At 37.8% G+C, this 15,108-nt stretch overlaps 1 pseudogene; it reads left to right on the forward strand.

Annotated features, from left to right (window-relative positions):
• Positions 1-698: 698 nt before the first annotated feature.
• LOC125091454 (mesoderm-specific transcript homolog protein-like) lies at positions 699-3,580 on the forward strand (annotated as a pseudogene).
• Positions 3,581-15,108: the final 11,528 nt, after the last annotated feature.

Below are 15,108 nucleotides of genomic sequence, written 5' to 3' on the forward strand. Positions count from 1 at the left end.
AAAAATCGAAAACTTTTTTTATCCATGATTTCAGAAATCAAATAGGAACATGAGTAAAACAATGTTGTATATACACCATATAGACTAAAGACTGAGACTGCAAGGGTGAGTGACAGATATGAAATTCAAGGTATAACAAAGAAAAATGGGTGTTGATGTTGAAGACAAGAAGAGGAAGTGAGTACATCTGATTGTTCACTTCAGAAGGTGATTAATGACAAAGGACATCTCGTGAGCATCCATTCTCTAATGGTATAGTTAATAATTCTCTAATGGTGTGATTAATAGTACAGATTAATTGAGAGAAATAGATTTATTGCTTAAATAATGAATTATAAGCAACAGTTCTGGGGAAATAGTATTAAGTCAAACATGCTACTCAAACTTACTCAATATTACAACTCGTTACAGAATTCATTGAAAAACTGAAAGGAGAGTCCAAACTCAGTACAGAATTTGCTGAATCTAAAAGTTCAGCCTATTACAGGCTCCTTAGTAGCTGAACTTCCTATTATAAGTTGCCCAGATTTATCTGAATCTATTCCTTCCAAGTCTGTAATCTTTCCCTTGGATAATGCAAACTTCAATGACTAGCACATTGCAACATGAGGATAATTGAGGCAACCTGTCAAAGCAACTCAAGCCACACTCAGCTCTGACTTAGCCAATCAGGGACGTATAGCTAATGACTTACAGCCATGGGCCCGGTGCACACTCAGGTGTGTCAAGTTGAACTAATAAGAGTCTTACTAGGTACTCAGTCTCAAAAATGGAGGGGGAAATCTGGTATTATATATTACTTGCTGTTTGCTTCTTCGTTTGATTAGTTGTATGCTTTTAATCATTATGAGAAGATCCTATGAGTCCAGATCTGCAAGTGGAAATCTCCTGTCACTTCGATTAAGTCAGAGAAGAGTTATACAAATTAATAGTATTAAAATGACTTTCCTTGATGCTGGCCATGTATTTTAACTTAGGCTATTTGAATGTTCAGGGTGTTTTTGTTTTTGTTTTGTTTTTGATTTTGATTTTAGGTTTTTTGTTTGTTTGTTTTGTTTTTTGTTTTTTTTAACCTCTAGCCACACTGCCCTGACAAAATAAGACCTATCACATTAAATACTCAGCTTTGCATGATTTGGTGCTTGAATGACTACATTCTATGTGAAAACTTTACTTTTTTCCATTGGGAATAGGAGATGCCAAAGAAAATTCTATTCGCAGTCCTTAGCTCTGAGTGAAGGGAAAAAAAGTCTGAGAATTTGCCATCACAGGAGTGTTCTAGTGTAGCCCTGGGGTTCAAATTAACACTATCATCATGACCCAAATAATTCCTGGAGGCAACCTAATCAAATGGCAAATGTACAATAATCCTTTCTGGAGGACCTTAATATTAATTAAGGCTTTTGAAAGATTCCTGAAGATAAACTCCCTCAATATAAGAACATAATCTAAAAACAAGCCCCCATCAGCAAAATCAAACAAGAAATCAGAATGGAAACCACCACAAAATTATTACCAAATGCCAACATAAAAAATAAATGTGTGTGTGTGTGTGTGCACGCATGACAGAACATATAAGGAAGAAGAAGCTCAGTATCAAAAATGTGCTAAATGAGTTTTCTAGACTTAATCATTGTAACCACTAAAACAAAAGATTAAAGAAGTTTTATACAACGAAGGAGACATACCTGGATAGAGAATTGGTGAACTAGAAGACAAGTGAAAGAAGTAATACAGAACACCTCACAGAAAGATAAAGAGAAAAAGAGGATGAGAGGCAAAGAGACTTAAGGAATGGAATAAGTAATTACTAAGTACATCTCATAGGCATTCCAAAAGTACAAACATGGGTGAATCTTGGAAAAATAATAGTCAAATGAAAATTTCTGGTAATAGCCCTGAATTTAGGGAAGCCATGACATCTTGGATTCAGGAAGCACATGTAAAAACATTGTAGTGGAGCTATGATGTAAGAATAGAGAGCATAATAGCAAACAAAGGGCATGATGCTTAAAAATGGAAAACCAAATAGTGTGACCACATCCCTCTTTTCATCAAGAAATGGAAGCCAGAAACAAGTGCTGAGAGAAAACAACTGTCAACTTACTGTTGTCTACCTGGCCAGAGAATCATTTGATAGTGAACCTATGATAGACATGAATATGGATCACCCAGAACCTCCTCCCAAAGACAGATTCTCTCCTTCATCTGCTTAGTGTGCAGTCAGCTGGCAAATGATACCCATTAACCTTTTCAGTCATTACCTCAGCTACAGAGAGCCTATGTGCCCAAGTTCAGGGACTTCCTCTGATAGCCACATCCAATGTTGATCAAGGAAGGTTGATTAAATATATGTCTGATCCCTTCTTCAGCTATTAATCCTGATTAACTCTGTATACTGAATACTATTTCAGTTCTGCCTCCCTTAAGATCTTAACTCTGAAATATAGACACATGAGAAAAGTCATAACTTGTAGTGTTTCTTCTAACTGACACCATATTAAAGGCACATCTTGGAAATTTTATTTAGGAAGATAGATGATTTGAGATGCAAATAGAAATGATAATAGAACAAAGGGGAGTTTTGGGGTCAGGTGGGACTATGGGCTGTGCCCCTACTTGCTGCCTATCTGCATATCCAACCCCACCCCCATTTCTCCTGTTCTTCAGTCATGGAAGTTGTCCGGCAAGTTTTTTATCTACGGACTATTAGTCTTCTCCCAAGACTATAGGTGTGGTTGCAAGTCCTGAGATAGTTGTACTTTGACATGGCTTTCCAATATCCAGCTATGACTGGCACAAGATTTGGGAAGGTCTGACCCTGAGGTTTCATTAAATGATTGCCCTTGATTTCTTGGGCATTGGCTTCAGTGACAAACCAAGACCATATCAGTATTCCATATTTGAGGAGGCACTTTTGCGGTATCTGGGGCTCCAGAACCACAAGACCAGCTTTTTGTCTCATGATTATGGAGCTTTGTTGCTCAGGAGCTGCTCTTACATGTTCCAGAAGAATGGATCTTGTCAGCTTACCATAAAGAGTCTCTGTCAGATGGAAGTATATTTTCTGAGACTCACTATCTTCTCCTCCAAAACTTCTCAAAGTAGGAGTCATCCTGTCACCCATCCTCTCACAATTGAACTTCTCTGTCTTCTCCCAAGGTCTCATTCCAGTCTTTACGCTATACACCCGACCCTCTGAGAATGAGCTGTGGGACATGTGGGCAGGGATACACAACAATGGTGGGAAAACTTCATTATCAAGAGTCTCTAACAGTACATCAGCCAGAAGAAGATGCTCAGAAGATGATGGATGAGAGCTCTTGCTTCTGTAACTGGTCCCTTTCATTTTACTTATGGGTCATTGGATCCTGTGAATCTATATCCAGAGTTTTTGAAGCTGTACAATAAAATACTGCCATAATCCATGATGTCAATTCTGGATGACCACATTAGCCACTACCCACAGCTAGAGAATCCCATGGGTTTCTTGAATGCATATATGGTCTTCAACAGTTCCTTTCAAGCTGGGATGAGTAGCTCCCCTGTATTACCTCCCCTACTCCCTTATCTGTTATAGATTCCACTTAGGAAGCAATGCCCAAAAAAGGTCCTGGCCACCAAACAGTATTCTTTCACAAAAGTCCACCTGACTCACATTGGTGATCAGCATATGGTAAAAAGCCTGCAGAAGCTCTGGCTAAGGGTGACCTAATAGTCCACCTCCCATTCTTCTGACATCTGAATGAGTGTATGGACTTGCCTTTGTTTTTGTGCTACTAGGAAAGTCTGTTGAGAGGGAGGAGGGGCAAGATGGCAGAGAAGTAGGAGACCCTGTTTCAATGGGTCCCCTAAAGTGAACTAAATATCTACCAGAACCCTCTGAACACCCATGCAATCAGCCTGAGATGTAAGATTATACACTTATGGATCTCTGTGGGGGCAGAAGACATCTGTGGAGAGGTAAACTGGAGTGGGAACACTTGGACTGATATCTATCAGGAATTCTGTTGAGCACTACAACTCACTGATGCAGAAAGAGAGAGAGACATTCTTAAAAATCTTTTTAGCACTTTGGGGCGCCTGGGTGGCTCAGTGGGTTAAGCCGCTGCCTTCGGCTCAGGTCATGATCTCAGGGTCCTGGGATCGAGTCCCGCATCGGGCTCTCTGCTCAGCGGGGAGCCTGCTTCCCTCTCTCTCTCTCTCTCTCTGCCTGCCTCTCTGTCTACTTGTGATCTCTCTCTGTCAAATAAATAAATAAAATCTTTAAAAAAAATCTTTTTAGCACTTCTATGGACTTTTTCTGAAATATTTAGAAATACTAATTTCAGGCCCATCCTCAATTAGAATCATGGTAAAGAATGAAGAGAGGATACCTCCTAACTTTTCCTCGAATGGCTTTAAGGTCACATGCTTTTTAAAGTTCTCTAAGCAACACAGCTTCAAGTCACAGTGAGTCTCCCTTGTCATAACTTTGGATTTCATTTCATCAGCTACTTTTATTTTATATTTTTTAGATTTATTTTATTTATTTGACAGAGATTACAAGTAGGCAGAGAGGCAGGCAGAGAGAGGGAGAAGCAGGCTCCCCGCTGAGCAAAGAGCCCCATGCGGGGCTTGATCCCAGGATCCCGGGACCACAACCCGAGCTGAAGTCAGAGGCTTAACCCACTGAGCCACCCAGGCACTCCTCATCAGCTACTTTTAATTATAGACATTTTGTTAAAGTAGGTTTTGGTTTGAATAATGCAGTATTCTAAGTATACTTTAAGACTATGATTTACTACACATATATATTTTATAAGGATACTAAACCAGCATATACTCTGGCAAAATAGTGAACTTCCCTTTGTTTTCCTTTTCCAATAGATACATGCTGAATTTCTAGCTTTCAATAACCATGGAGGCGAAATACATTGTAGGACTTCAATCCTTTGAAATTTATTATAATTTGCATTAAACCCCCTTATTTCATAATGTATGCTAAGTATTCCACTTGAACTTTTATAAAATAAGTTCTAAATAACCCTTGATGTGAATGTAGAAACTTGTAAAGGATGTCCCTCTGAGTGAAGCAATGAGATAAAAGCTAAGTAAACTAAAGAAATCCAACTTTTTCTTTAGCTCATTACAAGATAGATTAAGTCAAAGGGATTTGGAAAAAAAAAAGAGCTTGCTGCATAAACTCCCAAGAAAACTATCATAGTATCAAGGGCAAGTAAATCCTTGTATATGGTGCCCAGAAGTTGCCAAATATTCTGGAAGAAAATTTTGGAAGCCAAAGGCTAGCATAGTGCCACTTGATTCTTCAGAGAAAGAGCTGTGAACCATTTAGAAAAATAAAACTCCATTCTACCAAGTCACTTAATTTGTATCATGTTAATTATTGCTACTTAAAAATACCCATATTTGTCAAATAACTTAGAGATGTTTTTTAAGATTCATGTATATTGTTCTAATACATATATTTTATAAAAAGTCATTTTTATTAATGTATTTCATTCTTTTTTAAATTTTAATTCCAGTAAAGTTAATATACAGTGTTATTTTGATTTCAGGAATACAATATAGTTATTCAACAAATCTATACATTATTCAGTGCATAATCATAAGTGCAGTAGTTAATCCCGATCACCTATTTCACACACCTCCCCACCCACCTCCCCTATGGTACCTACCAGTCTGTTTTGAATAGTTAAGAGTCCATTTCTTGTCTTTGTTTCTCTCTTTTTTCCCCCCTTTGGTCCTTTGCTTTATTTCTTTAATTCCACATATGAGTGGAATCATATGGTATTTGTCTGTCTTTGACTTACGAACTTAACATTAACATTCTAGTTCCATCTATTTCATTGCAAGTGGCAAGATTTCATTATTTTATGCCTGAATAATATTCTGGTGTGTGTGTGTGTGTGTGTGTGTGTGTAGGTACCATGCCTTTATTCACCAATCAATGGGCACTTGGGCTGCTTCCAAATCTTGGCTATTGTAAATAATGCTACTATAAACATAGGGGTACATGTATCCCTTTGAATTAGTGTTTTCATATACTTTGGAAAATACCCAGTAGTGTGATTACTGAAACAAAATGTAGTTCTATTTTCTACCTTTTAAGGAACCTCCATACTGTCATTCACAGTGACTATACCAGTTTACATTACCAGCAGTGCAGGAGGGTTCCTTTTCTCCACATCCTTGCCACATCTGTCATTTCTTCTGTTTCTGATTTTAACCATTCTGACAGGTATAAGTTGATACCTCATTGTAGATTTCATTTGCATTTCCCTGATGATGAATGATGTTGAGCATCTTTTCATGTGTCTGCTGGCTATCTGTAGCTCTTTTGAGAACCGGCCGTTCATGTCTTTTGCCTATTTTTAAATGGGATTATTTGTGGTTTTTTTTTACTATTAAGTTGTATAAGGTTTTTATATATTTTGGATACAAACCTTCCATCAGGTATGTCATTTGCAAGTATCTTTTCACATTCAGTAGGTTGCCTTTTAGTTTCTTGATTGTTTCATTACCTCTACAGAAGATTTTTATTTTGATGCACTTAGTTTATTGCATGGCCTCAGGAGACATGTATTAAAAAATAATATGATGGCTGATGTCAAAGAAATTACTACGAGTGCATGCTTCTAGGATTGTTTTTTCAAGTCTCATGTTTAGGTCTTTTATCCCTTTTTTTTTATGGTGTAAGAAAATTGTCCAGCTTCATTCTTTTTCCATGTAGCAGACCAGTTTTCACAACACCATTTGTTGAAGAGACTGTCTTTTCCCATCAGACATTCTTTCCTCCTTTGTAGATTAGTTGACCATATAACTAGGATTATTTCTGGGTAATCTATCCTGTTCCATTGATCTATATATCTTTTCTTGTGCCAGTACCATACCACTTTGCTTACTACAGTCTTATAACTTGAAGTCTGGAATTGTGATATCCTTAGCTTTGCCTTTCTATTTGAGAATAGCTTTGGCTACTCAAGGTCTTTTGCGGATCTATATAAACTTTAGGATTTTCTGTCCTAATTCTATGAAAAATGCAGTTTATATTTTGATAGGAATTGCATTAAGTGTGTAGATTGCTTCGGGTAGTACAGACGTTTTAGCAATATTTCTTATTCCAACCCATAACATGGAATGTCTTTCCATTTGTTTGTGTCATTTTCAATTTCTTTCATCATTGATTTATAGCTTTCAGAGTACAGGTCTTTCACCTCGTTTGGTTAGGTGTATTCCTAGGTATCATCATTTTTGGTAAATCGTAAGTAGGATTTTTTCCTTAATTTCACTTTCTGCTGCTTCATTATCAGTGTATAGAAATGCAACAGATTTTTGCACATTGATTTTGTATCCTGAAACTTAACTGAATTCACTGATCATTTCTAGTAGGGTTTTTTGTTTGTTTGTTTGTTTGTTTGTTTTGGTGGAGTCGTTAGGGTTTTCTATATAGGGTATCACATCATCTGCCTATAGTGAAAGTTTTCCTTCTACCTCACCGCCTTGGCTGCCTTTTATTTCTTTCTGTTGTCTGATTACTGCAGCTAGGACTTCCAGTACTCTGTTGAATAAAAGTGGTGAGGATGGACATCCTTGTCTTCATCCTTGTCCTAAAGGAAAAGCTCTCAGTTGTTCACCCTTGAGAATGATTTTAGCTGTGCGTTTTTCATATATGGCCTTTATTATGTTGAGTTATGTACCCCGTAGACCCACTTTGTGGGACGAAATTTTGTTTTGTCAAATGGTCGAGATGATTATATGACTTTTATCCTTCCTCTTATTAATGTGGCATATCACACTGATTGATTTGCAAATATTGTACCCTCTTTGCTTCACCCCATGTTATCATGGAATATATCCCACTTTATCATGGTGAATGATTCTTTTTTTTTTAATTTTTTTATTTTTTTCAGCATAACAGTATTCATTATTTTTGCACCACACCCAGTGCTCCATGCAATCCGTGCCCTCTATAATACCCACCACCTGGTGCCCCCAACCTCCCACCCCCCACCCCTTCAAAATTCTCAGATCGTTTTTCAGAGTCCATAGTCTCTCATGGTTCACCTCCCCTTCCAATTTCCCTCAACTCCCTTCTCCTCTCCATCTCCCCTTGTCCTCCATGCTATTTGTTATGCTCCACAAATAAGTGAAACCATATGATAATTCACTCTCTCTGCTTGACTTATTTCACTCAGCATAATCTCTTCCAGTCCCGTCCATGTTGCTACAAAACTTGGGGATTCATCCTTTCTTTCTTTTTTTTTTTTTTTTTTTACAGCTTTATAAACATATATTTTTATCCCCAGGGGTACAGGTCTGCGAATTGCCAGGTTTACACACTTCACAACACTCACCATAGCACATACCCTCCCCGATATCCATAACCCCACCCCCTCTCCCAACCCCCTCCCCCCATCAACCCTCAGTTTGTTTTGTGAGATTAAGAGTCACTTATGGTTTGTCTCCCTCCCAATCCCATCTTGTTTCATTTACTCTTCTCCTACCCCCTCGACCCCCCATGTTGCATCTCCTCTCCCTCATATCAGGGAGATCATATGATAGTTGTCTTTCTCCGATTGACTTATTTCGCTAAGCATGATACCCTCTAGTTCCATCCACGTCGTCGCAAATGGCAAGATTTCATTTCTTTTGATGGCTGCATAGAATTCCATTGTGTATATATACCACATCTTCTTTATCCATTCGTCTGTAGATGGACATCTAGGTTCTTTCCATAGTTTGGCTATTGTAGACATTGCTGCTAAAAACATTCGGGTGCACGTGCCCCTTCGGATCACTACGTTTGTATCTTTAGGGTAAATACCCAGCAGTGCAATTGCAGGGTCATAGGGTAGTTCTATTTTCAACATTTTGAGGAACCTCAAGAAATGGGCAGAGGACATGAACAGACATTTCTGCAAAGAAGACATCCAGATGGCCAACAGACACATGAAAAAGTGCTCCATATCGCTCAGCATCAGGGAAATACAAATCAAAACCACCATGAGATATCACCTCACACCAGTCAGAATGGCTAAAATTAACAAGTCAGGAAATGACAGATGCTGGCGAGGATGCGGAGAAAGGGGAACCCTCCTACACTGTTGGTGGGAATGCAAGCTGGTGCAACCACTCTCGTGAATGATTCTTTTAATGTACCGTTGAATTGGTTTGCTAACATTTTGTTGAGGATTATTGCATCTATGTTCATCAGAGATATTGGCCTACAGTTTTGGGTTTTTCTGTTTGTTTATTTGTAGTGTTTTTGTCTGGTTTTGGTTATCAGAGTAATGCTGGCCTCATAAAATGAATTTGGAAGTTTGCCTTTCTCTTCTAGTTTTTCTGGAATAGCTTGAGAAGAATAAGTATTAACTCTTTTTTGTTTGTTTGTTTGTTTGTTTAAATGTTTGGTAGAATTTTCCTGTGAAGCTGTCTGGTCCTGGACTTCCATGTTGAGAATGTTGTCATTACTGATTCAATGTTGTAACTAGTAATCAGTCTGTTTAAATATCCTACTTCTTTCTTATTCAGTATTGGGGGATTGTGTGTTTCGAGGAATTCATCCATTTCTTCTAAGTTGTCCACTTTGTTGCCGTATAAGTTTTCATACTATTCTCTTACAATTCTTTGCATCTCTGTGGAGGTGGTTGTTATTTTTCATCTTTCATTTTTTATTTTATTTATTTGACTCTTCTCTCTTCTTTTTGTGATGCATAGGGCTAAAGGTTTACCAATTTCAATTATCTTTTTGAAGAACCAGGTCTTGGTTTCATTGATTTTTTCTATTGATTTTTTAGTCTCCATTTCAGTTAGGTCCACTCTAATCGTATTATTGTCTCACTTCTACTAGCCTGGGCCTTTGTTTGTTCTTCTTTTTCTAGTTCCTTTAGGTATAAGGTTAGGTTGTTTATTTGAGATTTTTCTTGCTTCTTGAAGTAGGGAAGTAGGCCCATATTGCTAAAAACTTCCTTCTTAGAACTGCTCTTGCTGTGTCGTCCAAATTTCAGATCATTGTGCTTTCATTTTCAGTTGTCCCCATGTATTTTTAAATTTTCTCTTTGACTTCTTTGATGACACGTGTGTTGTTTAGTACCATATTGTTTAGCCTCCAAGGGTTTGTGCTTTTCCCAGTTTTTTTTCTTATAATTGATTTCTAGTTTCATAGTGAAAAGATGCATGATATGATTTCAGCTTTCTTAAATTTATTGAAACTTGTTTTGTGACCTAACATGTGATTTATCCTAGTGAATGATTTATGTCCACTTGAAAATAATGTGTATTCTGCTGTTTTGGGATGGAATGCTATGTATAGATCATCTGATCTAACGTGTCATTCAAAGCCCCTGTTTCCTTGTTGAGTTTTTTGTCTGATGATCTATCCGTGGATGAAGTGCAGTGTTAAAGTCCTTGACTGTTATTTTATCACTTTAAATTTCTCCCTATATGTCCCTTTATTGCTTTTTTTTGTGTGGATACATAAACTTGCTTTATTTTTATATTTTAATCTTTTATATGTCATAATTATTATTATTATTTAGACTAAGCTCATAGTAATATAATTAGGAATATATTTCTAATTAAGACATGTCCTAATTATACATTATTGAGGCAAGAATTTCCTAATTTCTGGCATACCAGAATTTTACCTTCTGAAATTATACACTTTGATGTTTTCAATCTGTTTGTCCTTAGAAAAGTTGTTTAACATAAATGAACCTCCATGTGAAAGATTAATTATCCTGTCTAGTACTAGATATTTGATTAGAATGGAAAGATTTGATAGATATTGGGCCATGTTTATCAGAAACTATGAAGCTTCCTCTGTGAGTGTGCCATTTACTAGCACTTGCTTCTTCATTATAGATATGGCATTAAAATCTCATTTATGCCACTTTCAACCATGACAATGATTATTTTCTATAAGCCATTTTATTTTGAAATAATTTCAAAATAGGCATTAATGGAAAAGAGACGGGAGAAGAAAGTATCCTACAGATGCTGGATACTAGGTGCTTTATCTTCATTATCTCATTTAATCCTCACAGCAGACATATGAGCTAAACATTATTTTCTGTTTTTGTTTGGATAAGAAACTTTGGACTCGGAGACTAAAATGCCCAATGACATAGAGCTAAAATGTAGTAAGACGGATTTCAGACTCAGTTCAGTCTGGTGCTATTAGATGGACTTTTTTATACCAGTATCCTCTTTAATTTTTTATGAACATAAGAAAGCCACTTTTGTAATTGCCATCTTCTTTCCCTTGAAAATGAGACTCACCATCCCTTTATTGCTTTTTGCCTTTTTAATTATCATGTGTCTTGGTGACACATTGTTAGGGCTCTCTGTGATTCCTGGACCTAGATGTATTTTTCCTTTAGCAGATTAGGGACGTTTTTGGCTATTATTTCTTCAAACAACATTTCCCCTCTCCTTTCTCTCTTCCCCTTCTGGGATCTGTAAAATACAAATGTTATTGTGCTTAGTTAAGTTTGAGAGCTCCCTTGAGTTATTCTCATTCTTATTATTCTTTATTCTTTTTGCCGTTTGGCTTGGTTGTTTTTCATTACCCTGTCTTCCAGATTGTTGATCCAGTCTTCTGCATCCTCTAGTCAGCTGTTGATTTCCCCTAGCGTATTTTTCATTTCAGTTGTTAAATTCTTCAGTTCTGAGTGGTTCTTTCTTGATGTTTTCTGTCTCTTTTCTGAAGTTCTCACTGAGTTCATTCACTTTTTTCTCAAGTACACTGAGTGTCTTTTATCACCACTACTTTGAAGATTATCAGGCATATAGCTTATCTCTGTTTTATTTAACTCTTTTACTGTCACTTTGTCTTGTTCTTTCATTTCAGACATATTCCTCTGTTTCTTTATGTTGCCTAACTCACTGTGATTCTTTCTGTGTATTAAGTAGATCAGCTACATCTCCTGGTCTCAAAAGTAGTGACCTCATGTGGAAGAGGTCCTGTTTTGCCCTTAAGCGCACCCTCCCCAATCATCAGAACTAGCAACTCCAGGGTTGTCCTCTGTGCGGTCTGCATGCCCCCTTTTATTGTGCTTGAGCTGTGACTGCCTTCAATCCTACTTGCTGCAATGAGTCACTTTGACTGCTGTGGGTGCACTGGTGAGGGTTTGCTCCCTGTGCTGTTGAGAGGTCCGGGTGCAAAACTATGAGTGCACTGGAGTGCGGGGATTTGCTCACCCCCTCCCCCGGGCAGGAGTCACCTTAGTGTGGCACTGGTCCTGGCTGGCGCTGCCTGCCAGGTATGGTAGGGGCGGGATCAACTTTGGAGTGATGCCCGATGAGGAGGTTGGGTTGGGTGGGACACGTCCACAGGGGAATGTTAGGGCAGGGCACGCCATGTTAGCCAGGAAGATGGAGAGTGTTAGAACCGGCTGCTGGCAAGTGTCTGGTTATCTAGGCTGAGGGAAGGGAAGAAAAATGGCACCCACCAGCACTTTCATTCCTAGGGAAATCGTTTGCCAATCCCTAACCCTCAGGCACACATTCTAAGATTTGTCAATAAATCTTCACCATATATTCTGGGCACTTTCCAAACTACTGCTTCTGTGCTGTGTCTTGAGCTATATAGTATGCTAGCTCTTTAAGGGTCGGGGTTCAGTTGCCTGTCACCCTTGGACTCTCTCTGAGTTAAGCCCCACTGAGTTTTAAAGCCTTTGGAGTTAACAACCCCCAGTGACTTTCAAAGCCAGACATAATGGGGACTTGTCTTCTTAGTGAGGGTCCCCAGTGCCAGAAGTGCTTGATGTGGGGTCTGATCCTCTCACTTTTCTGCACGTGTAATGTCCTTCCCATTTTGGTGGTTAGTCATACCAAGGGTTTGGTCTCCAACTGCATCTCCACCTGTCCTACTCATTATAATGTGGTCTTTTCTCTATGACTAACTGTGGAAGATCTTTCCTACCAGTCTTCCAGTCATTTAACAGAATTAGTTACATACAGGTACTTGTTTTCTCAGTGTTGTCGATGGGATGGGATGAGCTCAAGATCCTCCGGATCCACCATTTCAGACTACAATCCCTAGGCCCATTTTTATACAGTGGATCATGGATTGACAGACTGTGCATAACTGATTATCCCAACAATTATACTGACTAATTTTCATATTTTAAGTGATGCTTTATCCTTGGGATAAATTCCACATAGTCATGGTAAAGAATTATTATTTTTTTTTATGTTGCTGGATTAATAGTGCTAATATTTTGTTGATAATTTTTGTATCTATATTTGTAAGGAATTTTGATATGTGAGGCTTTTTTCCCCTTCTTTTTCAAGATTTTATTTATTTAGTTGAGAGGGAGAGAGAGAGAGAGAGAGGGAGAGTAAGCATAAGCAGGGGGGAGGGCCAAAGGGAGAGGGAGAAGCAGACTCCCTGCTGGCCAGAGAGCCTGAAGTGGGGCTCGATCCCAGGACCCTGAGATCATGAACTGAACCAAAGTCAGGTGCCCCTTGTTTTCTTCTTGTTGTTATCACTTTGTCTCTATGAGTGCCAGGGTATTACTGGACTGATTTTATGAGTTGGGAAGTGTTTCTTCCTCGTCTATATTTTGGGAGAGTTTTTAAAAGATTGAGCACTGGGTGTTATATGCACCTAATGAATCATTGAACACTACATCAAAAACTAATGATGTACTCTACAGTGGCTAACTGAACATAATAAAAAAATTGAAAAAAAAAATAAAAATAAGCAACCTCAAACAAAATAAAGTTGAATGTAAGATTAAAAATACAATAATAAAAAAAAGGTTGATGTTAAATCTCCTTTAAATGTAGAGAAGACCTCTTAACCATAGGAAATAAACTGAGGGTTGCTGGAGGGGAGGGGGTTGGGGTGATGGGACTACATGGTGACTGACATTAAGGAGGACATGTGTTGTAATGAACACTGGATGTTACGTAGAACTGATGAGTCACTGAACTCCACCTCTGAAACTAATAATACACTCTATGTTAATTATTTGAATTTATATTTTAAAAATATAGAATAGACCAGTGAAGCCATCTGGTCCTGGGCTTCTGTGTGTGTGTGTGTGTGTGTGTGTGTGTGTGTGTGTGTATGTTGTGGGGAGGGGGGAGGTGCGTTTCATTAGAATGTCAATCTCTTGTTATAAGTCAGTTCATACTTCCTATTTCTTTTTGAGTCAATCTCATTGCTTTGTGTCTTTCCAGTAATGTGTACATTTCATATAGATTATCTAATTTGTTGGCATATGCTTTTTTGTAGGATTACCTTATAACCTCTCTTAAATTTGTAGCATTGGTAGTATTAAAAAATAAAATTAGGCTGAGTAATTTTAAAGACCTTATTGCCATTATTCAATGACTCTTGAATCAGGCAGCGTTCAACCTAGCAGAGAGAAAGGAGCTCCAAGCAACTGTACAAAGTGAAAGAGTTTTACAGGCAGAAGGGAGCAGAAACAAGGAAGTTGGACTAAGAAAAAGTGAATTGTCTGTGGCAAGGTCACTTACTTTCAGGGGATGGTAGGCAGATTACCTAACTAGTGTTGATTAGGTCATTCCTAATTCACTGGTTTAAGTTTCCATTTCTGAGAGAGCTGAAACTCAATTAAGTCTTGGTTTGATGATGTGCTGCTTAGCATAAATGACTTGCTTTGGGTCTGTTGTTGTCTTTAACAATTGTGATATCCCTTCTTCCTCCAATTTTTCCTTGGTCAATCTAGCTGAAGGTCTGTAACATTGTTTAATTTGTTTATAGAAAAAAAAAAAAAACTTCCGGTCACTAATTCCTGCTATTCTTTTTCTATGTTCTATTTTACTTATTACTACTCTTACCTTTATTTGTGCCCCATAAATTTTGATAGCTCGTATTTTCCTTTGCATTCTTATCAGAATATTCTCTAATTACTGATGTGATTTTTTCCCCTTCAGTTCCTAAGTTATTTAGGATTCTATTGTTAATTTTTGTGAATTTCCCATGACTTATTATTACTGATTCCTACCATCACACCCAGCCATGGGCAAGACTTTCCAAGTCTCTTTTACTGTAGTAAATTACTGAATGAAGTTTCATATTAAAAAGCCAAGAATCATGTCATTCTTTGCCATGTTAAGACCTCTATTATG

The sequence above is a fragment of the Lutra lutra genome, chromosome X (genome assembly GCF_902655055.1).
Source record: "Lutra lutra chromosome X, mLutLut1.2, whole genome shotgun sequence".
In the NCBI taxonomy this organism is placed as follows: Eukaryota; Metazoa; Chordata; class Mammalia; order Carnivora; family Mustelidae; genus Lutra; species Lutra lutra.